This window comes from Solea senegalensis, linkage group LG16, assembly GCF_019176455.1.
Source record: "Solea senegalensis isolate Sse05_10M linkage group LG16, IFAPA_SoseM_1, whole genome shotgun sequence".
NCBI classification, from domain to species: domain Eukaryota; kingdom Metazoa; phylum Chordata; class Actinopteri; order Pleuronectiformes; family Soleidae; genus Solea; species Solea senegalensis.
The window spans coordinates 6356408-6380461 of NC_058036.1; the positions used below are offsets into that span (position 1 = coordinate 6356408).

The 24054-nt window shown below is 43.2% G+C and overlaps 1 protein-coding gene across 1 annotated transcript in view; it reads left to right on the forward strand.

Moving 5' to 3' along the window:
• The first annotated feature begins 302 nt into the window (after positions 1-302).
• LOC122782585 (piggyBac transposable element-derived protein 4-like) overlaps positions 303-24054 on the forward strand; it is a 40955-nt gene continuing 17203 nt past the window's right edge. The window contains exons 1-2 of the mRNA XM_044046988.1: positions 303-356; positions 13569-13617. The gene's annotated coding sequence lies outside the window, so the exon portion shown is untranslated. The remainder of the gene's footprint in view (positions 357-13568; positions 13618-24054) is intronic.

The following is a 24054-nucleotide window of genomic DNA, read 5'->3' on the forward strand; positions in this document are numbered from 1 at the left end:
TGAAAACGTCCTTAGTCGACTGTCAGCGGCTCTACTGTATAAGCTGGAAACTGTAGAGTGTGTATCTACAAGTGCAAATGCAAATTTAAAGCAGTTTCACGTGAACAAAGGCAGTCTGCACATTGATTTACAGAAAGTACTTGTATATACAGTAAGAATATTTAACGTTTTTGCTTGTGAGAAAATCATTTAGTATTTTTCTACATCCTAAAACGTCCTTCACTGTAATTTCCTGACCATGCTTAGTATTTGTACATTTTAGTTATATCTGTTTGTCTATATGTCTTTATTTGACAGTGACCGCAGAGAACGAGAAACTGCAAAGACCCCGGCCCTGCAGGATCCTCCAGATACTGGTAAGACACACGCATTGTACCATGGGAGCATTAGATAGTAGTTAAAGAGGCCATAGCCCAGAAGTGCCAATTAACGCTGCGTTTTCACCTAAACTTCACCTAAAGGAAGGAGGAATGGCAACAATACGTTTATTACAATTTTTACAAACCGTAAAACTGTCTTTGTGTGCTTGTTTTGTCGTTAAGCGTTAGCACGCTCGTGTTTCATTTGCATGTTACATTACATTACATTACATGTCATTTAGCAGACGCTTTTATCCAAAGCGACTTACAATGGAATTGAGTACAATCAGCCAGGGGTGGAATCGAACTTGCGACCATGATGTCTTTCGCACACAGGGTACCGGTCTTAACCACTGAGCCACTCAGTGTTTATCATCTCGGTAACCACAACGTTATCCAAGCTACAAGCGTTCTGCAGCAGTCTTTCACTTGTCACAGTGTCTTCTGACTCTGGGTCAGACTCCGGATTAAATGCGTAAGGGATTAAGGCATTACTCAATGTTTTGATAATTGCTCGCAGTGCAGGGTCTGGGAGCTGACGTGCCAATTACGTCACTTCTGGTAACCGGCCAATCACAAGACAGTCCGTGTTCTGTGGGTGTGGTTTTGGTCTGAAAGCGCGGCTGACGAGAGCGTCAGTGATATTTACATCGGCTCGTTTGTAGCGACTAGGACGTTTTTGACCATAAAAACAACTTCATGTTTGTAAGTACACCTCCATATCTCACATAAGTGAGATAGGACAATGCTAAGGCCTCTTTAAGTCTTAAAAGTGGTATATATACTTATATACTGTATGTTCAATGTGTCCATGTGACTCACAATAGGCTCTGAAAACCAAGTTCCCCCTGGGGACAATAAAAGTTATCTCTCCAACTTTGGAGAAATAAACGGAACGTTTTCATTCTTTCTTTTTTTTAACAACACTTTCTTCTTACAAGCTGCTTTCAAGACAAATGACGTGCCAGGTTTTTTTTTTTTTCCCTTTGTGGCAACTTTAGAAAAGCCTTTCTTCTTCCCAGGTGTGTTCTACAAGTGAACTTTTCAAACACGTCTACTCACTATCGACTTCCTATCTTGAGGCGTGTGAAATGTGACACCTTGAGCCCCGGAGGTGAGCTGTAAAGTGCTATGAGATGACAGATCCTGTATGGAAAACTGTCCATGCTTAGGATCCACCAATCCTTGTCTCTCAACCCGCCAGTTAGTAAAATTACTCTTTACATGTGGCCGTGCTCCTGTCTAAAGCCACAACAGGCAAGCGGCAGGTTTGTGCAAATTTGATGTTGACAGTTTGAACCCGTGGCCAGCTGCGGCGCAGTGGAAACCTGCCGTTTTTTTGTTAACGGTCACAGCTTATCTCCTGTGGCTTTGCATAACACGAACGAGCCGTGCTTTCCCACGCTGCTGTAAATGGATTTAATTTCAGATCGAAATGTATTTGCGTTGAAGGAGGAGTTATTGTTGCTGCCGCTTCTAACGTGTAGTGTAAACCTGCAGATTTGCAGATTGCTGATTATAAAGGCTGTTACTCAAAGTTTGTTTTGGGTATTACTGAAAAATCTGGTGAATTCTGATTCAGGGGCATATGGATCACAGTGAATCTGCGGCAACCTCAGAATTGCCAAGCCTTTTGTTAAACATGGTTCCGTTTATCCAATTGATGCAATATATGAGTGGTGGAAAGTGCATTAATCACCAGGCAACCACCAGGAATCTGCCAAGAATAGGAAAATCTTCCACTGCTCTGCCAAAATGTCTATATATTCAAATTCACATAGTTTGTACTATAAAAAAAATTATTTACATCCACTTACATTCTGGATTTCATATTTTTCATTTTCTTAGTTTTTTTTGTACTTTTTGATATTTTAGAGGGCACTGTCGCACTGACAACTCGTTATAAATAACTTTGCAGATAATATTAAGAACTACTTGACATTTTAAACTTCAACACGTATCTACACGTTTTACAAAAAGTTGCAATCTAAAAGTGAGATCAGATTAAAAAAACTGGTTCACATGGTTTCCATTGATCTTTTTTTGTTTTAGCTTTTACTCTTTTTCTAAACCAATTAAGTTGCATTCAACTAAAGATATGTTACCACTATTTTAATTATTAATTCATGGTTTTGATGAAGAAATCAATCAACATATTAATCAATAATAAAACAATAATAATGCAGCCATGCCATACCCTTATGTTTTCATAAAAGTAGTAAATGGTTTTGCAGTTTACTCAAATGTATTTAGTGAATCACTGTATTTAACACCATGTATTCACATTACTTGAATAAAGGATCTGAATACTTCCGTCACCACAGGTTGGGAACAGCCAAACAAAACAACCAAGCTGAATAGTTAAAAATGTAGCTCCACCTCAACCTGGAGGTACAATAAAATTCCACTTACACACATCTGTTGCATTCATATTAACAATCTCCTGTAAACATGAGTCACTGGAAAAACAGTTCAGACAATGCACACCTTTTTATTTGTATAGAATTTACTTTACGCCGCTGTGTTGCCACTTTTATTTCAGTTCAAAAAATAAAGTCTTGTTACTTCTTCCACAAGCGATTATCCTCCCTGTCCGCCTCTAGTGTTCCTCCATTCGAGCTGTCCAGGACTATTAATGGCAGCGCTGCTCTCCAGGTATGTGGCAGAGCATGAATTAAGTCAATAGCTGCTGGCAGGAGAGAAAATAAGAGCAGTTATTAAAATTAATGTGCCGCTGCACCTCCTGCAGTACGGCAGCAGGCAGAGCTTGACCTGGGGGTTTGGACGCACTGGGCCCCATTCAACATCTATCCTTCCTCCGCCTCAGAGGGCTTCAGTGTGCATGACATGTACGTCTTTCATTTGCATGTGTCATCGCTGCTTAATTTCAAGGCCAGCTTCCTTTTCCATTGGCGCTTTTCAAATGCAAGTTTTTGGGCACGGATCAGAGTGCCTTATTTGTCCACCTCAGCCAATGCCAGCTCCTATTCAGTCCACAAGGCTGAAGGACCCTAGTCTGCTTTGTGTCCCAACATGGTCCGCTAAGCTTCAAACAGACGCCACACTGTGCCGGAGCCCGGACCCGTCCTGGTTCCCTACTTTGAAGTGGGAATCCTTGCACTTAGCGCATTCTAACGTCATTCTAGTTTGGTTTTGATGGGATCCAAATGCAGAGGGTGGCTCTGTCATGTTGGCTCTGTCTGAACTACACATTTTATTCCCACTGTTTCTTCCCATAAACATGACCTTAGACACCCATCTGGCCACCAAGGCTGCAGGAAGTGGTTGTGGGGATGCTACCGTCCAATGTCGCTTCATGATTGTAAACATTTATGATGTGAGCAGTTTGTGCCATTTAATTCTCCACTGGCCAGAGCAGTAAACCTTTTAATAGTATAAAGTCATTTTAGCAGCACTTCTGAGGAAGTTATAAATGGTTACTTAAAGTACCAACACACTTCCCAGCTTCTAGTGCAATGCATTATGGGTGAACTGTTAACATACATTGGAAAAGGGGGGAAAAAAGCTTTTCTGTAATAATAAGTGATATCTACTAGTGAGGCTGCGGATGGGTTAGGGTTCCCAAGTGCGTCAGGGAACTATGGTGGCCTTCGCATATCAGAAATGACAATGTTTACATGCTTCAAACACACACACACTTTGGCTGTTATGGAGACAAAAGATGGCAAGGCCCGTGGCTAATGTACATATAACATTCTTATTTTAAGGCTATAACTTACATTATTATTACATTGATGTATGTTGTTGTCAATCATTTCAGAAATAGGTAAAAATGCCAACTATTGGTCTACATCAAGACTGTTTTTGAATATGACGCCCATTTCAATTCAGAATGCCAGCTTTAATTTCTAGATATTTACATCTAAACCTGTTAAACAATGGCACCTTTTGTTTGGACACACCCAGGTGATGGTGAGGATTGACAGGTGTTTTAGGTCACACAGGTGTTGCCTTTTTAGATCAGTTGTGTTGAGATTAACTGGCTCTAAAACAGGAGACAAATTGTTTAAGCCTTTTGGATTCACATGTGAAAACCAGCAGGACGAGAGAGTTGTTTTAAAAGAGAAGAGCAAGCTTGGTATTAAAGCCGAAACAAGAGCGGGACAATTGATCAGAGACACTGCACAAACATTGAACAGAGCCAATATTTAACCAATACAACAATTAGGAACATTGGGGGAAAGAAAGAAACTACTGTTTTACTAACGGGTCAGTCGAGGACAGCGAGAACAGTGTAGCCCTGTTTTGAACATGCGCTTCAAGTTAGTCAGTCACAAGTGGACCGCTCCAAGTACGTCACTTCACACCTGGCGTTAGCGTGCGTCTCCAATGACAAATTGTGATTGCGTTGCACTCCAGCTGAGTTAGACGGTCCCCCATCGTTGCCAAAGTCAGCCGTTGAACTGTAATCTGGGTGATCAAGTCTCAAACATGTCTTGGGTGCGTTCACATCAAAACTCAAATCACTCAAGAAAGTCGCAGTCACTTTTGGCGGGGGGTGTATGAAGGCATTTCATCCATGTAGTGCTTACAAACAAAAGAGGTCCAGGTCTGAACAGAGCGTGTCGGAGCTGTGAGGAAAAACTGATGAACACCAGTTGTGGAAGGGCAGGGGGTGAAGGTATTACAAACCGCCATTCAAGACGAGAACCATTCACGGCTTCAAGATCACGTTTAAATGAAAACCACTCGTGAGAGTTTTGGACTGACCAGGTCGTTATTACAGAGTAGCCAGACGGTGAGTTTCAGTGACTCATTTTTGTAACTCTAGTTCTCATCACCTAAAACGGCCTCAGCCATTTAAACATCCTAAACAATCATGAACAACCAGAAGCTTGTTCAGGTCACAAATGAGTCATGATGACCTCAATGATGAGCAAGGTATTAAATATCCAATACTTCACACGCTAGTTAGTCCCCATTGTAAAGTAGTTTTGGATGAGATGTAAGAAGCCTTATGGAATCTGAGGCTACATCCAAAACTGAGAGCTCTTTGTTCAGATCTGATAGTCAAGTCTGATCAGAACCTATTGGGTGAATGCGTCATCCATCCATGCATTTTCTACCACGTTATCCTCCACATGAGGGAGCTGTGCCAATCTCAGCGATAGGGCGATAGTGGACAGCACGTGAATCTTTAGCACATTTGATGTGTACAAAGTAGTAGTATCTAAAACAAACTGAGTTGCTCATATATTTTTTTCTTAAGGGAACTCGTAAATAAAAAAAAGCCAAACCGTCAATTCTGAGTTATGACTTAACAGGTTTTAACGGTATTACCGCCACATCACCTGTCTGTTTACACTAATGACAGCTGCGGCTGTTCCACACACACGTGCACATCCGCACACAGAATATTTCTTCATTCAAATGAGCGAAGATAAGAATCTTAACAGTCTGAGCTGAGCTGCGGGGGATTCTTCTCGTTGCATAACACTCCCTGGCCCCGGCCCGCTCGTCATGTTTTCCGACTGTGGGAGAATGAGTTGCCTGTAAAGGGAAATGTTTGTGTTTTCCATGTGGAGCTTCCAAGCTGGTGATGGTCGGTGTGGCCGACTCTGACACAGGCCTCCTGAGAAAATCCAGGATGCTATTAGGTTGATTGACTGGCCATGTGTGCGTTTGTGTACGTGTGTGTGTCTCTGTTTGCTCCAAGAGCCATGACCTCTTTATTTAACTCCACTGCGACAGAAACCTGCCGGGGCTTTACATGCATTTGTAAAGTGTATGCAGTATTCAAATCCTTATTATGCAAGGTCGAAATGGTATGTGTAGAGTATAACACTCTAAATGACCCCCACATCCAATATGTCTTTTGTAGTTTTTGCCTTCATTATCTTCAACTGACCCCTCAGATTTTTCTGGTGACCCTAGGTAATCGATTACTAAATGAATTGTCAACTATTTGGATTACTTTACGATGACTCACATGTGATTGTATGATTTATTTGCACCAAATAACAAAGAAATCAATCAAACTGAATAATTTTGGTTTGGGAGAGGCCAATCAACATTTTATTTTATTCACCAAACAACCAATTTAAGCCCATTTTAAGCCCTATAGCTACAGTACACCACCAAATAAAACATCAATTTATTTACCTAATTTGTACAATATACAGTAAGTATGTGGTATTTATACATCAAGGTGTTTTCTGCATACTCCTGACTTTTGTTCTTGCTTCAAGAACAAGAATAATACACGCGTACCTTTTTTTACGTCAATGTTTTTTGTTTTCTTTCATATTGAGCCTTTCTTTTCATGTTTCCTGTGTTTTTAAAACAACTCCTTCAACCGCACCACTTCTGCCATCTCAGCGAACACCTTTTTTCTACGTGGGTGAGCGCTGCTGCTTTCCGCCATTTCAACCACTTCTTATACTTTTCACTTCTTTTTTTTTGCCGGAAACTTCAGTTTTCTATGCAAACCGACGAGTGTTAGCGCAAACCCGATAGGGACCCTGCTACGTGAACCGCCGGGAGACTTGTTTTGTTTTGAGCTGCTCGTCAGTCGGCCACAGTGCCGCCGTGTGTTTGTGCAGGTGTTTCTGCAGTATGACGTCTGATTATGAAACATGCCGGGCATTCATGGGCCTTGTTTTTTCAACCGTTTGCTCTGTTCAAAAAGCCCCCATTTGAGAGTCAAGGAAAACAGTGGGATTTCCGGGCCGGGTCACTTCTGTGGTGAAGCCCCTCCCCAAAACCACCCCGACCCCTCACCTTTTTCATGCTGGTGATGCTGAAAGCACAAGTCGGGTACAGTCAGCGTTTATTTATAGAGTGGACAGAGAGCTGGTGTTTCCACTGAGCAATGTTACACTGTGATCTGCAGAAAGCCACTGTGCAGAAAGCCCTCTCCCTCCTCCTCCTCTAATAATGATGAAGATACGGAGATGCTGGCGTCAGGCCAGCACTGAGCTGTCAGTCAAAGCGTTCATCACAGAAGGAGACGTCGTTCTGTATAGGAAGGCGTTCTGTAACACTGCAGGGTAAAAGGATCGTTAAATTAAATGAACTCCGTACAGGTATTTATCAACCAGTTGTAGCAGGAAACTTGGTTTACTGTGATTTAGCATTTATGTTTTTATGAATGAAATACTTTTCTGCGATTAAGTTGCACAAAAATGATACTGATTGTAAAAAAAAAAAAAAAGACCTTTGGTTGATCCAACTGCAATCTGATTGCGCATGGATTTTGATCTGATCAGTCCAACCAGGTCCTCTGGGACCATAAAAGTCTAGGAAGTAGGATGGAAGCAGCAGCGAGCCACCAGGGGGCGACTTCACTGGTTGCAAAAATTGAAGTCTATGGGAAAATGAGCTTCTAAAAAATAACTTTTAATTAAAATAACTTTCCTTACTCTGTAAACTAATATATAAACTGTGAAAATAACTAACAGAATAATAAATTACATGTAATTAAATCCATGTTAGGCTATTACTCAAACGTAATTCATTTAATAGCTTCAACTATGAATGCAGTAATTGTTACTAATGTATTATGTCTTGTATAAAACAGGTTGGGAATTGCATATTGAGTGGTTTTATGAACCGTTTTAATTATCCCTGAATGAGCCTTTTTATATATCGGCAGCTGTTTTTACAAAGGACCACAAACTAAACATTTTTGAGTTTATATACACAGGTTCAAAAAAAAGAAAACACGCTTGGAAGGGAAGGGTAAGGCGAGGGAAGACTGGCGCATCAAGCTCAGTGCGGGTCGTGTGGTCCTCGGCGCTCCTGTTCTCCTCGTGGGAGCTTCACTCATGACTCCGCCCCCACCACCTCCCTCCCGCCATCAAGCACTTTATGAAGCAGTTAAGTTATTTTACATCATGTCTGCTCTCCACGACAATTCTCCTCTCCTCCACGGGAATCTCTCGCGTCGTTACAAAAACAGTGCCCCCGCTGCAACTTTGCACGCCAGCGTCTGCCGATAGAATGGCCCCTCTGTGGCTGTGAGGTCGGGCGCATGCTGGTGTGCGTCTGAAAGTGTGTGTTTTGTGCAATGGGAGACGGTAGATGAGTGATTGCTTGCAGGTGAGTGCAGGGCCGGTCGCTGGTTTTGAGCGTGACAGGAGGAGTTTCCAAAGTCAGGTGTAATTATGACAAATGGTTGGGGTCACAGCTCAGGTGTCCCTCTGAAAGCACTGCAATCAGGACTGTTCAGCACTGGGACACATCTATAAAGCTCTCTCTCTTTCTTTCTTTCTTTCTTTCTCCCTTTATATATTTATTTTTTTTATTATATATATGTGTATATGTATGTATATATAATTATATCTCATTTATTTGGACACAGGTGTGCTTTTTGTTCCTTTATAAACCAATTTCACATGAACAAAATGTGATGCTATGAGAACAATCACTCTCTTTACTACAGCTGCAGCCCAGGAAATCAGTGAAAGCCGAAAACATAAAAAAAACAAACAAATGCCTGACAGAAATAGCTGAGGCATGATCCGACCTGCTGGGTTTTCTTTCACTTTTTTGTCTTTTTATTAAATCAGTGATCTTAGTAGTCTTTGATGCTCGTCCATCATCTTGGCAGGCCCTTCCCTTCTCTCTCTCTTTTGAGTTCACTGATTGGCTGCGAGCCAGTGGCCAGACGGTACATGGAGTTCACAGCCATTGTGATGTAACACAGGGAACTACCTGAGGGCTCCCCTTTTGTCTCTCCTGAGCTGCTTTTGACCTCTGTTAGTCAACACCTTCGTACGCTATAGCAACCAACGTCGTCTGCAAACACACACCCTTAAACCTTTCATTAGCACTTGCAGGGATCCTTCTAATGTTTGCTCTGGCTGCTCTGACGTGATATCAATCACACCACAAGCAAAGTACACACAGAGAAATGACACACACAGACTTTGTCAAGTGACAGAGTTGAAAAATGGCTTGCACAAACTGGAAATGCAGGATTTGGGCTTTCATCCGAGGCAGCGTGTTCTTTGAACGGCTGTGGAAGGAAGGGTTTGTATGAGTAAGCAGGTCTGTCTCATTGTCTGCGAGTTCATCGCTGACCTCATTCTGCAGTTTCTCTGGAAAACAACTTGGTCAGGCTCACATGGAGCCAATGTTAGCAGGTCTAGACGGTGACTGTGAGACCAGCAGGGCCGAGCGGGAATGCTGATCGCAGGGAATCTTGTGTTTTCGTGTCAACTACAAGTCTTGCTCCAAAAATCTGTCATTATCAAAAAGATAATTCTCCTCATAAAGGCTGATGTTATCATCTTTTATGTTTCGCCAAAATGATTTAACTTGTTTAAAAACATCCCAGTAAGTACCTTTTTATAGCCATACACAGTCAAACTCAGCGCAATGGTAATATTTTATCCTTTAATGCAGTGACTGCAGGCAACTGTGTCACCTTTTGTAAGTCCAGACTAATGTTACACTCACACTGACCATTCGTTTTCATGCCACGGGATCACTTTTGTGCACGTTTTTGTGCCACAGATCCCAGAAGTTGATATATTTTGACTTCCTCGCTGACTTTGGTCCAAGCCTTTTTAAGCTGTCGAGAAAAAAGTCGTCTCTTGCTGTTGTTTATGTTGGTACTTGGACTGGGAGACAACAGGGTTGGTCCTTTGCAACTTGCTAAGGTCACTGGGTTAGGTGTCCAAACACACTCTGGAGTGAGGACGCGTGTGACCCTCCCTCCCATTATTGACCAACAGGTGCCACAATTTGACCTTGACTGGGAATCAGGGATGCCCGGAATGTGAGTCGCCTGTCCTCTGGGACGATGTGAGCCAGATCTGTGACATCGTGGCTGTGATCTCGGCAGTCCGGGGCTGCTGAGGGTGACAGACTGGGCCGGCCTGGACCCCGTCTCACTTTCCACAGGATGCCCGACGCCTTTGATGTCTGCTGATTGCAGCTTGCCGACAGTTGGTGCTCCTCTGTGTCCTCGTCTGTCCCACGCGACACTCCCAGACCACCCGTGTCTGAAAAAATGTCCCACCAGGTTTAAGTTTTCTCAGGAATGCGGCCCATCTGAGCCCCCGCCCATCCCCTTTAACCCGGGACACTCTGCTGTGATTCTAGTCAGTATCTGTTAGTGTTTAGTGTGCGGCGTGCGCCGAGTGTGTGGCCTCATCATTGGGGACAATTAAGAGCCTCTGTAAGTTAATTCCGAAGTCTCAGTGTCATCTAAAGAAATTCACATGTGCTCACTTGTGCCGAGCTGTATGAAGTCGATAATGCCTCGGAGATCAATTTACACTTGACTCGAGTAAAAAAGAGTTCTCGCAACCCAAGAAACCTGCTTAGTTGAAAGATGAGATGGAGGGTTTATTTTCATGCACACACCGTCTAAACAACAAAGACCGGGTAAAGTGTAGTTACAGATTAGTTTCTGTGGGTTAAAGGTACTTTCCTCTTCATTTTGCTTTCTCGCCATGAAACACTTCAGCCCCACTTGATTCTTATTCATTTTGGCCAAAGTCTTCTTGCGCCATTGTTTATTCAGACCAACGGCGAGCGATTGGCTTTGATAGGGAAAAGCTTTTGATAGTGTTTATATGAGTTTGTCGGAGCAGATGTGAAATGTTAAGGGCTGTTAAAGATAAAAAGGTGAAGTGCCTGTTTGAGAAGATAAGGCCGCGAGGGGGAGGGAAGACGGTTGTTTGACACAACTAACCTGATTGTTTGGGTCGCACCTGTCTGTCGGTGTGCTCTGTGTGTGTACGTGTATTTGACAGTTTGGTGAAAAACGTCCCTGGTAATGCAGGGACATAACCTTTTAATGTCCATGATCGGAAGACAGGACGATAAAGGGTCACCTGGAGTGAACTGAGTGAATATTATGTTAAAAGCCTTTTTCTGGTTTCCAAAATTCATACCGTTATGCCTCTCCAGTTTCATTCGACACATCTCTCCCTCACATTGACCTCCGTGTTGACCCCATGTGTGGAAGCAGTTAGTGGTATTTGTTGTCTTCTGTTTCAAAAAGTGATCCTTCACAAAATCACCCTCTGGATGAGTGTTCATCTGCTTCACCTGTCAAATAGATGACAAAGCTTGGCATATAATGGGACATGGGCACCATGTGATTGACAGATTAGTATTGTCCAATACGTGCATGGTTGTCGCTTCTCAGCCTTTTGGCTAAAGGTCCTGGTATACTTCGTGTTGGGTCATTCCATCCGCCCCAAGGGTAGGTGGAGTATTAAGCCCCGCTTACATTTTGACAGCAGAAGAAGTAGTCCCCAAGGATAGTCAGCCGATTCGTGGGTCGCCAGGTCGAGGCATCGTTCTCTTCTTCTTTGGTAGGAAACGCGTCCCATTCCCTGCGTCTAGACTTGTACCGCCACCCGATGGTGAAGTCAGATACTAACCGGACTGTGACACGCGAGGAGACCAGGGACACACACACACACACACACACTACGGTGTGTCTCCGAGTGTCACGCCTTGCATTGACCTGGTATTGCAGTAGTGGTGCACCATTCTCCTGTGCGGCTACGGCAGCTCAGCGGTAGAGCAAGTCGTCTTTCAGCTTGAAGGTGCTGGCTCCTCTGGTCTACACGCTGAGGTGTCCTTGGGCACATCCGGGCACCTAACCCCCACTGCTGCTGTGCCGGCAGCGTGTGAGTGGGTGTGAAAAGCTTTTACCATTTTTAGTAAGATAAAGATTTTATTTCTGATATTATTACCTAACAGATAAGAAGATGTCAAGCTGTAACCTAGGCCCGTGCTTAATAGTGGCTTTAAACTGTTGTGTAAAGCAGCCGCAAATGACTGATAAATAATAATAAAGCATCAAATGACATCGTGTCAACTACTTTTACTTCCACTGACCTCAGTTATCGCAGCATCATCACTCTGTCTCAAACTCACATGACCTGAGGGCCACTGTGTGTCTCGTCTGGTCAGTAGAGGGCGCTCAAGTGAAAAGAAAAGACATTTCGACTATTCAGTCGAATAAAAGTGTTTGTTTTTGATAGTTCACAATATTTAAAAAGTATTTGTGATGCGAAATCATTCATAAATAATGAATTATAACCATATTAAGTGCTGGGCCGCATGAAATCAACACTTTTCCATCCTCAGACATATTATTGTATATTAAACATTATATGTATATTAAAGCTGCTTTTCGTAAGCTTCACTGCACTTTTCAAAATGTCTTACATGCATAAAAATCTTCTCAGTAAATGCTCTGTTAATGAGTCTCACGTGCAGATATGTTGACTTTACGGCCAGGTCATGCCCTCCTGCCAAACACGGCAAAAGCAATTGGAGCAAGAACAACAACTGTGTGCATTATTATCTCAGTCACATTAACTATAGTAGACACACTCATGGCTTTATGAGCGTGTGATGATATGAGTCATGGATCATTTACCCAGGGTGCTCGGGAAAGGTCTGTAATACTCTGAGCTTAGTGTCTGTCACTGTTGTTTTGTTGTGGCTGTGTGTGTTTGAGTCATCGTGTGGACAGTCTGGCAATGGCTGTCATATCGTGTTTCTCACACATAACACACACACACGCATACAAACACTAACCTTAATCAAACCACAATTCAAATCTCAGTTCTTCACTTAAGCAGTCCTTCACAAATGATGTTCCGCCTCATAAGAACCAGATCCAGGAAGTCCAGTCTCAACAGTTTACTCAACAGTACACACTCACGCACAGATAAATTCTAATTATATAATAGGAAAAAAAGCATAAAACACTAGGAAATACAGATGAATAACTTCCAAGTCTTATCTGACACGGTGAGAAAAACTAAACGGTTCTATCTTTCCCCTGTGATTGTGTATTTTATTGCCCCAGTGTGGCCTTTTTTGCCTCATGATGTTGCAACATGTCGCCGTAAAAGCCGAGCTGAGGTAAACGTTTCTGCCAGATGGATCATCGCTGTGTAATAATTTACACAGCGATGATACCGTCGCCACTGAGGCTGGAGTGGAAAAGTTTTTGGGGAAAGGTTGATGTTATCATGTTAAAATGTTGCATATTTCAGTTTTAGCCATTTAGCCATCCAGGTTATAGACAAAATAAACGCTTAAAATGATCTATAAATTATGTTGCATACAGTGTGTCACAAGCTGGTCTCTTGCCACTGCTACACCAGACCAAACTTCAAATCTTAACTCATACACCAGACCAAACTTCAGTCATAAGGCTTAAAGCTGCACTGCGTAACTTTCGGTTGTTTTTGTTGTCGTCCACAGCAGCTTCTCCACCAACCATTTCCGGGAACTGCACTACATCTCCAGTCCAGTAAGTGGAGCCTTCTTTGTTAAGGTCTGTTTACATGGTGGGTTCCTGGGAAAAGTTTTTCCCCGGCTAACTTTGGTGGTAACGTGCCAAGGTTTTTCAAAATCCCGGGTAAAAAAAAAAATAAATGGGCCAAACTTTATTAATCTGCCTTTGTTTGTTCTCCATGAACAGAGATAAATAACATTATTTGTATGCTGTGAAAAGGCTTGATACTATTAGAGGGAGCGTTTATGTGTATACACCAGCAGGGCAGGAGTGGGCGGGGACAAGAAGCTTTTTGTTCCGTTTGAACAGTACAATGAACTTATGGCGGCTTCTTTGTGTTTTGAGTCGTACTCCGACCTGTTTGCAGCCGCCTCGATCACTTCCTGTGTGCAATGCAGGAATGTCGCCGGGTGACATGAGGTCTAAACACGACCTATATAAGAATAGAGTGGTGTGGAGCTTGATTTATTTGTAATAGACGAATATGACGACTGCAGGGTTTCTAGATTAGAGAGTTTCTGCTCATTTATTATTCAGCCGATTAAACAAATGTGTATTTTCTCTCACGTCCCAAACCTAGATAATTATTTTTAAGAGAGAGCAGCCAGTCTTCTCCGCTTGGTTCACTGGGTGTGGTGTACCCACATAATGACTCTACTCAGTGATGATGTAACTGCATTAAGGTGTAATTAAGAACACTTAATTGATATATATGGTCTCACATTAATTATAACAATAGCAAACCACACCTATGTTCTTGTGCATACCGATGCATTAAATACTAGATATTACACGTGAAGGTTTGCAATTCGGTCATGAAAACTTTTTTTTAATATACCGCACGCACGCTAAATCCCACACATGGCAGGGAAAGTGTTTTAAACTGCGTTTTATCTGTGGGTTACATCAGCAGCGAGCAAGCAGCCGTGAAAACTGTGATTCAGGACTTTTTCCGTTAAGCCTGCCAGCGAAACTGCTCCTTTGTCCTGTTTTAATGCTCCTACAATATCTGAAATCCTTTCCAGTGTTTGTTCTTAGAGGAGGTGTAAAAACAACCTCCCTCCTCACTCTCCTCCTCCTCCTCTACCCCGCACACACTCACGCATACATGTATAGTGTAGTTTAATAGTGGTGTTAAAACACAGCTATGTTTTACAATTAAGCTCACGCTGCAGCTCGCTCACAAAGCTGGCAGGTCAGAGCTGTTTCCCACTACTGCAGCCAGAGCCCGTAACCTGCTTCACTGCAGGCCGAGGAAAAGAACCCATGCTGCGTATGGGCTCATTGGAAAAGCAGCGGACATGTTAGCAAACAACCGCTGGCACGTGTACTGTGCTTGCTGTGCATTGCCATGTTTACAACCACTTTTTAGCCACGGTTACAGCTTTCTATATACATACATGTTGTGTATTTATACTTTAAAGTTTGCGTCCTGTTCCCTGTTTTAAGAGATTCCTCCTTTTTTTTTTTCCTGTTGTATTGTTTATATCATCCTTTTTAAACCATATGGCCCCCAGGTCACCTGACTTTGAGACCCCTGGCTTAGAGGTTAGCAGAGCAGTGTCTAACTATGTAGCAAGGTAATGCTAATGTTGCTACAGTGATTTAGTATTCATCCCTTAAAGGTCCCTTGAGGTCTAGTGACCTGCGCGTGTCTCGAGTGCGACTACTTCCTGACCAAACAGGATACTACCTGTCAAAAGTTATATTTAATCTTAAATTTTAGTTTGCGGTCAAGGTTAAGGTAAGGGTTGTTTCTTTCGTTGTATGGCAGGTGGCAACCATAGTTGTCATAAAGTGTGTTGTGTTTGAGCGAAGTACATAAATGTGATTTGACTGATTCGTGCCTGTGCTGGAATATTTGCGTCATGTGATTTGATTGGCCGGCAGCTCGGAAAGTCGAACGTTTCTCAAACTCCTTTCGTTTCTCGCATGTTTTCGCCTGTCGCAAACAAAAACGCGTCATTTTTCATCCAGAATTATTTCATATTTCAAATGTTTCCGCCCGTTGGAAAATGACGTTGGCTGCTGCACACGGATAAATCACTCGTGTGACAAGACTCCCAGTACAAAATATTCTTTTTAATTACAACTTCCATCTTAGAAATCTATAAGTGTCTGCAAGTGGAAACACTGGAACAATAAGAAAATTGTGTCTTTTTACAGCTTAGACACTCGAATGACTGTGCATTACAGTAAACACACCCATGGCACAATGACGGGCCCCAGGGTGAGGGAACAGTCTCAGGTAGATTGGATGTCATTCTTCTTTGCCTCCACATTCATTAGAACTATAATCAGGTCATAACCCACTTGATGCCTTTATGAAATAATCTGCTGCACTGCAGGCGAGTACACGTGAAGAGTATAGAGTGGCAGGGTGTGGAAGCCTGTCGTCACACGGGGACACGGCAGCTGTGTGGACGTGAACCCGAGCGCGGGCACGTTCTCTTTTGTATGTGGAGGAGATACACATTAGGGTCTATGTAATTACAGAAGGAGTGTGGTGTATAATTTGAGTCATCACAGGGAGAGTGAATTGTGTGAAGGTGTTTTGTGGAAGGGAAAAGAGGTGTGTGTGTGTAATGTACTGTATATGTTGTCATTGTTGTATTTTACACCACTGGGGGGCAGTAGAAGAGTTCCCACAGGAACTGGGGGCCTCTTCTGTGAGGATGCAGGTCACACTCTGCTGATTTCCCCTGTTTCCTCTACTCTGTTTTGTTTTTGTCTATCTTTACTTTCCCCTCCTCTCCCCGTAACTTTCTCTCGGCCCGATACTCCAATGTCTCGTCCCGGCTTCAGTCAGAGTTATATTCAGTACCTACCCACGTTCTTCTTCACCGCTAACTGAATTACTGTACGTGCCGTCGGCCCACTCGCTCCCGAAAAGGTGAGAGGTCGACATATTTCGGAGGCGGTGTGGAAGAAGTGAGTATGAAGGCAAGAGAAGTCAAAAATGAGGGGGTGAAAAGATGCACCAGAGAGGATATGCGGTTCATATGATGGGGAGGGAGAGTGTGAGAATCAGAGCATAGTGGCCTTCGAAGCATGAGATTATGTGAAATGAGATGTTTGGCCAAAGCCAGTCGTCCTTCCAGGAAATGTACTGTAGTTAATTGAAGTTGAAGAACAGTGATTGGGGACTTTCCCGACTCAAAAATGTTACCAAGATAAAAACCGTTTCGGTTTCAATAATGTTTATTTCTATCAAATACAAGATTCACTTTTACTCCCGACTGAAACCAGTGATTTGTGTGTTTGCACAATATTTGACATGGCTTTATCTCTGTGTATGCCCAATACAATATTCCATTTAAATGTGGCGTAAGGGTTTAAAAACAAGCACATCTAGATTGTTTATGAGTACAGTAAATGTATGTAGTTACTTTCCACCACTGGGTGTCAGTCTGTTTATGTAGGCACGCACCACAGAGCCGATGAGGTTTAGAGAGCAGTCGCTCAAAAGCGAGCGGTGGTGTGTTTGTGTCTGTGGGTGGGTGCAGGGATTTTTTTTTTGGGGGTGTTCCGTCCATTCCCGGTGGATGGTGAAAAGTGCAGCGCAGAAATGCATTCCAAGGTGGGGGGAGCTCCACGGGTTCCACGACTATCAGGTTCTTTGGCTGGGCTGCGGGTTTGGCTCCATCGTAGCTTAATGGCAAGAAAAGAGGGGAGAGTGTATGGATGATTAGCAGTGAAGGGGCCAAACCAGAGAAAAAATGTTTTTAGCCCTAACCTTTTATTGTTTATAGATAAAAAAACCTTTGCCAGAGCCATTAATAGGCGAGCGAAGGGGAGAAAAATCACAGCCTTGGACCGTGAAGAACAAAAACGGATTCACTCAAGGAAGAAAAAGCTGCTTGTTATGTGATGGTCAGCGTGTCTGTGCATGCTGATACATGTATGTGTATGTGTGAGACGTGTAGCGCCGGAGAAGCCTGCAGAAGGCCTCGTAGCCAGTCTGACTGCTAATGAACTTGGATCGGAGTCCATGAGCGTTGGAGCTGAAAGGGCTCTTTCTCCGGCTCAGTCGAGCCACTCAGCTGTCACTCGCTGACCTACAGCTCTCTGATTATGTCACTGTCGCTTAGAAGAGCACACTTTCATCCATCATTATGCGACAAGTCTGGACGCCCCCCAATCAAACGCCGTATTAAAACCTTTACTGGTCTCTTTCAGTTTGTTCCCAAGATTGCAGCTGTTGCTCGCCACCAAGGAAACCAGGGGGCATCAACAGTATTCCAGTTTCATCTCTTTCTCTCTTCAGGGATTTATCAAACAAAGACACATACAGTCAAAACACATATATGTATATATTTATATGTATATATTTGATATATATATATATATATATATATATGAAAGAAAAATGGCCAAAAATATATATTACACAAAAAAAGCCACATAAATGTAATATAATAAACAAATAAATAAGTTTTCTGTGTGCATTTCTGAAGCAACACACTATCTAAAAATAGGTGGACAACTGCACTTGTTTGCTTGTTCCTACAGTCCACTCATGACATCTTCAAATTGTTCAAAGCATTCCATTTAAAGCCACATAAACAAATCTTAAGTCGTTTCTCAGCCCCCTCTAAATTAACCTGGTGACCATTTGGAAGGCTTGGTACTGATGCGCTGGAATAAATAGTATTCATGCTGTTGTTTAACTTCAGTAATGAATCTTGGAGCGACCTCCACCACTGCGATCTGTGTGTGTGCCACTTGGATCTGGAGGAATCCATTAAACACCAGTCGCCAGGGGCAACAGGCCTTTGGGAGGAGGAGGAGGAGGGGTTTTAGTGTCCACCCGTCCACACCTCCCTCCCTCTCTTTCTCTCCCTCTCTCTCTCTTTGCCATCCTCTCCTCACATGGGCTTTGCCTTTGGCTGAACGCTGGGATTCTTTCACGGAGGCTGCCGGTTGCCAAGAGAGAGTGAGCCCCAGAAAAGCTGGGCAAATGTATTTGGGTCACTGGGAGTCAGAAGGGGGCTTTTCATTCTCCTCTTCCCTCCTTTTTCTCTCTTCCTTTTTGTTCCTTTGTTCATTTTGGCTCTTTGGTGCGCTCCGTCCACCGTTGTGAGTTGAAAAGATAACACTGATTTGTGTCAGTCCCCGTTTATTATTCCACTGGATGAACTGCTAAAACAAGGCCCAGTAAGATATAGATCTGTATGGTATTAACTTATTAACTTCTCCCTCTGTGTGCACACATCTCTGAGCACGTCTTTGTGTGTGTTGGTGATTTTCTGTTTGGCTTGCGCTCCTGACCCATGGACAAACAAAATGCTCTATGAAAAGGGGACGGACTCCACTAAAAAGGATCTAGAGCAGATGTTTCGTTGGCCTCAGTCTCACTTCCTTTCACCAGTTCTTGACTTCTTCTTTCCCTTCCTCTTTTTTTTCTTCTGATGGATGCTGAGTGTCTCTTGTTGTTTTTATGGAAGCCCGTTGGTCTGGCCGACTGCGCGGACGCGGGAAAGTAATTCAGGCTGTTGACACTGTGGGGACAGATCAGGAGACAGCTTGTGCTGTTGGCTTGGGCTTGGTTTTTATATGTTTGTCTCTGCCTGCCATATGTGCCTCTCTCGCTCTCTCTCTTCAGTTACTCGCCTCTTTTAATAGCTATCGACAGAAGATCAGAAAAACCACTCCCCGGTCGAGCAGCATTCGGGCCCGTATCCATCAGTACAATCTTCGGTAGACCTTTGAAATCTCTATCCGGGATCGCGGCGACAGAAGTCTCAAGTTCAGGGGATTTTTGTTTTATTTTTCTCTTGTCATCTCCTTTCGAGGCAGTGAAAGTGCGTTTATCTCCAAGAGTTCAACCTCTTTGTGTCTATATATCCTTCCCAAGGTCGAGAAACCTTTGACAATGGGGTATTAGACTAGATATCCCAGATATCCACATCAACCCGATATCATTAGATTGATATCGGGTTGTCTGACACCACCCTCTTTCTCCCTCTTTCGCCCTTCTGCGGCAGAGTTTCTCATTTCAGCAAAGACAATGGCCTGTCTATCCTGTGGTACTAAGTAAATGTCAGGTACTGTCTACTCTCCTCCCCATCCATTCACTGAAATGCTCAAGGGGCTGAGGGGTAGATATCCATCTAGCCAGGTCTATATACTGTGTATGCTACAAAGTACAGCTCCAGTCGAGTCACCGGATCGAGTTTCCCAACATGTATAGCTTACAAGATCTTACAGCGAGCTCAAGACCAAATTCCAGACATCTTATCTTCTCGTTAGGAATTATGAACGCTTCTCTGTCCAAAACATATTAATTTATTGGTGGATTATCAGACAAATCCCTGATTGAAATCATGAGTTTGGCGCTTTGGACTCTCAATGGTAGTTTTGTTATCTGGGGGAGGATTTTGTTTCAGTCAGGAAATGTTTGTCTATTCATCTTTAAATGTGTGTGCTGTATGTTTACCTGTCTGCCTGTTTACCTACCGACCCAATAACCTACCTATATAATCACCTACCTGCTTAATTACTTCCCTTACCTACCTGTATGGAAAATTCTACTTTGCATATAGAAAAATACTACTGTACTTTCAGGTTCAGAGTGAAGGCAGTTTAGTCGTGGAAAAAGTCTTGTCACCCTCCTCCTCCTCCTGCTTTCCTAAAAGGTCAGCTAAATGAAAGGGACGTGGCTCTAATATAGACCAGGGTGGTTGTTACTGCTGGAGGGACTGACGGCATGTGTTATGTTATATCATTAGGATAATAATTCCTCCGATATAAGACACCTCTGGCAGTCCTCCTCTCTTTTCATACCTCCCCACTCTTTGCTTTGGACATCTGGCAGACATAAGCTTCAGGCTCAACGGTGAAGAAGGGAGGATGTGGGGGCAGGGATCGATTCCATAACTCCATCCACTGAGAACTCGAGCGTTTTCACTGAAAGATATATGGCTCTTTCAGGTGTGAGCGCATTTTTGTGCCAGTTTTTTTAAGCCCACTATTTCTAAGTTTCTATTGTAGCCCTGTGAGGAAGGAAGAGAAGGAAAAACACTCACCTGATTTCCTGTCTCTCATCTGAGCACTTCCTGCATGGCTGGTTTCCACCAGATATTTCTAGGAGCCCAAAGTTAGTGATGATGACAACAACATGTGCGCTGCAAACTTGTTTTAGACTGAACAATGGGCCGTACAGTATGTGTTGTGACTGACTTGTTTATAAAGTCCTCTGAAGCTTAATAGCGATCAGATGTTATCATTAACTAGGAGTTATTTACAAGGACTACATAAAGGCGGGAGTGCGGGCGTTATGAGAGAGATATGGGTCGTGAAATTCCGGCATGAATTTATAAGATGCGGTAAATGTCAGGAAGAAAACCTGGATTTTCACATTTCATACAAAATGTGGAGAAATTAAACACTTGGCATCGAGATGGACTGTTCGCTTTATGGCTTTAGTGAATAACAGGAAAGGCACAACATTATCACAATTCTGCATCATCTTAACCTCGAGCTCAGCATCCCTCTGTGGCTCTCGCAGGAAGCCCGTCCACCTCCAGTGGAGCTCGAGCCATCTCCTCGTTTATTTTCTTTCCACTTTGCCTGTCCCAGGGAGACTTTTGCCAATGACCTAGTTTTCGTCCAGGACTCAATAGGGAGCGTTGTGCCAAACGCTCCTCGTGCCAGACAGGTCGGAGGACAGGCCAGGGCAGATAGCGTGAGAGTGGAGAATCGAACGGGGGAAAGACACCAGCTTCTTTACTTAAGACTAATTAATAAAGCAAAGCAGTAGAAAGACAGGTGAAATGTGGATTCATTTGTTGACTGTTTTGACAGTTAATTAACTAATAGTTTGGTTACCACAGAGTGAAGGACATTTCGATTATCTCACAATATTACACTCCAATGTCACTGCCTCTCGCCCTCTATCAGCTAGGATTGGCACCAGCAGCCCTACGACCCTCATGTGGAAGATAAAGTGGTAGATAATGGACGGATACATGATCAGTAATTCCTAAAACAACCATTGAGCATAGACTAAATGAGAGAGGATGGCACTTCTGCACCTCCCCTGGACTTGGTTTACAGCCTCGTGACTTGATCTGTAGCATCACAGGAGGCTTTTGACCAAAGTGGGATGACGGATACTCAAGTATTGGCAACAACTTCTTGTGCTACAAAGAAACCTCAGGGTCTAAAAGGAAATTGGCCAATAAATGCAATAAAATTGGAAGAAAGTTTCCAAGATGGAGAGATTGCCTCGGGTCAAGCTGTGCATGAAACAAGTGTGTCTGTTCTCATTAATCTGATTAGAGGAGTTTAAAGACAGAGGGCCGCATTCCCGAAACAAGTATTTTTAACAACCTGTGGATGAAAGTCAATACTCAACTCTTTTTCCAGTCATCCTGTCTATTTCAGCTTTAAAAGATGCCAGTAAATCATATTTTATATGATCTTCATGTTGTTTGTGTCCAAAACTGAACGGTAATGGAGTCTGTATGCGTGATTTGAAAATCGTGGCGTTGGCCAGAGATTTAAGTGAGTGCACCTTTTAAAGGAAAGAAAGTCCACGTCGGTCTCTGTTATCCAGCTCCAAGTCTCCACTCTGCTTCTTGTTCTTTGTTAGTTAAATTAAAAACGAATGATTCACAGAAACTGAGGGTGGGAAAAACAAGATCTGCTGAGTCTATTTCGGTCGGTGGGTAATTTAATGTTGCGATTCTCATCTGTTAAGTTCAGCTGGCTGCTCCGGGCTCTCATGCTGGAGGTTCACATCTAGCTACCTCATGGAAAATGTGCATCATTACCACACTTGGCCTGGCGCGCAACAAACATCAACGCACAAGGAAACGCATTCAAGCCTGTACGCACACACAAGGCCCGATGTCCGTGAGCCCAGACGGAACATAAAGTAACTCTGTCCCGATGAGTGAATTCAATTTTTCAAATGTCTGATCCATCACTTCCTGTTCCAGTTTGGAATGGAAGCACTGGTAGGAGTGGTGGTGGTGGTGGTGGGGGTGGGCGTTTTCCTGGGCAGCTCCGACTAATGAGCAACTCTTTCACTGAACCAGACAGTTTATGGGGTGGCTGCCAGCCTCATTAAGAACTACTCTTAATTGCCCTTTTCTAGCCAAAACCCAAAAGCTGAAACATCTGCTGGTCCATGAGCTCTGTTCCTCCTCTCGCTATACCCTCTCGCTCCACTCTGGCACTGGCTGATCGCTTACCAGCGTGGTCGACTGCTCCAACAGCACAATTCAAGCAGCTCACTCTCCACAGCTGAACACAACACATACTGTATTTGACAGCATGTCATGCTACATTATATAAGCAGGAGCACTTCACACCAGCCCTTCTTAATCGAACCCCGAGTTCGTTTGTGCGGAAAATCCAGTTTGTTTGGGGAGGTTTGAATGCGCAACGAAACCAAAGAAGCGGCATCCGGTCCGCCTAAAAACATACAGTAGGTCTCAGTTCGCTTCAAGTGAACCAAATGCAGGAAGCGGACTACAGCGCAGGGCATTGTGGGTATTAACGCATTAACCAAGAGATGAGCGAGTCATGTTCATTGTTTGTCTTGTCTTCCCCTTCAGTACATCTTGACACAGCGCCGCCTCAGGCGAGGAGGGGAATAGGTTATTCAATAGGTCTCGGACCGGTTGAATGTTCCAACGCCCTATTGAACCGAGCCCCCAATCATAGCAAGTCTAGCGGACAATTAGGTGTGACAATGAACTTAGAGTCTGTGGCTTCTAGATATCCAATCAAAAATGAGGAGTTAAGAGCCTAATTAAAAAAAATACTGGAGTAGTTTTCATATTAATGTGATTTTGAGGTTCACAGTAACGTTTGTGTCGATGTATTCTGCGAGGAAACACAGCACGCATTCATTCATGCTTCAATACAACCAGGAACAGTACAGTGGAATACTGCCCAAACCCCATGCATGGACAGACGAGCACTTGTTTCATATGTGACTGACGACTCGAGGAATTCGAGATTCTCTCGGCTGAGAATGACACGTTTATTGTCCAACTCCTCCTTTGAAGTCTTGAGGTTTCTGTACCACATTGGCATTTGTTGCCTGTTCTGGAGTAGCAATCTCCAAAGTAGTTATTGTAGAACAGCCAATAGGAAGTACTCTTTTCCTCTCTCTGTGATTGGTCAATGTATGTTAATAGAATCGAAAGGAGGTCGTGAAATCTCAAATCTCTTTGTTTTTTAGGGTATATTGATCAACTACAAATATTCTTCCAATCGTACCTTTGTGGGTCATAATATATTTGGTAACATGGCGAGAAATAATGTGTAAATTCAGTCATAGTTAATTATCGGTGTTGTTGCAGTGGACTACATTACCTTGACAGCTGTTTGTAGTTATTGGATCTTTCTAATTGCATACTTAAAATGAAAAAAAAAAAAATTGGAAACCCCTCTGAGTATAATGCAGTCCAGCACAACAAAAATGCTCATAAGTGT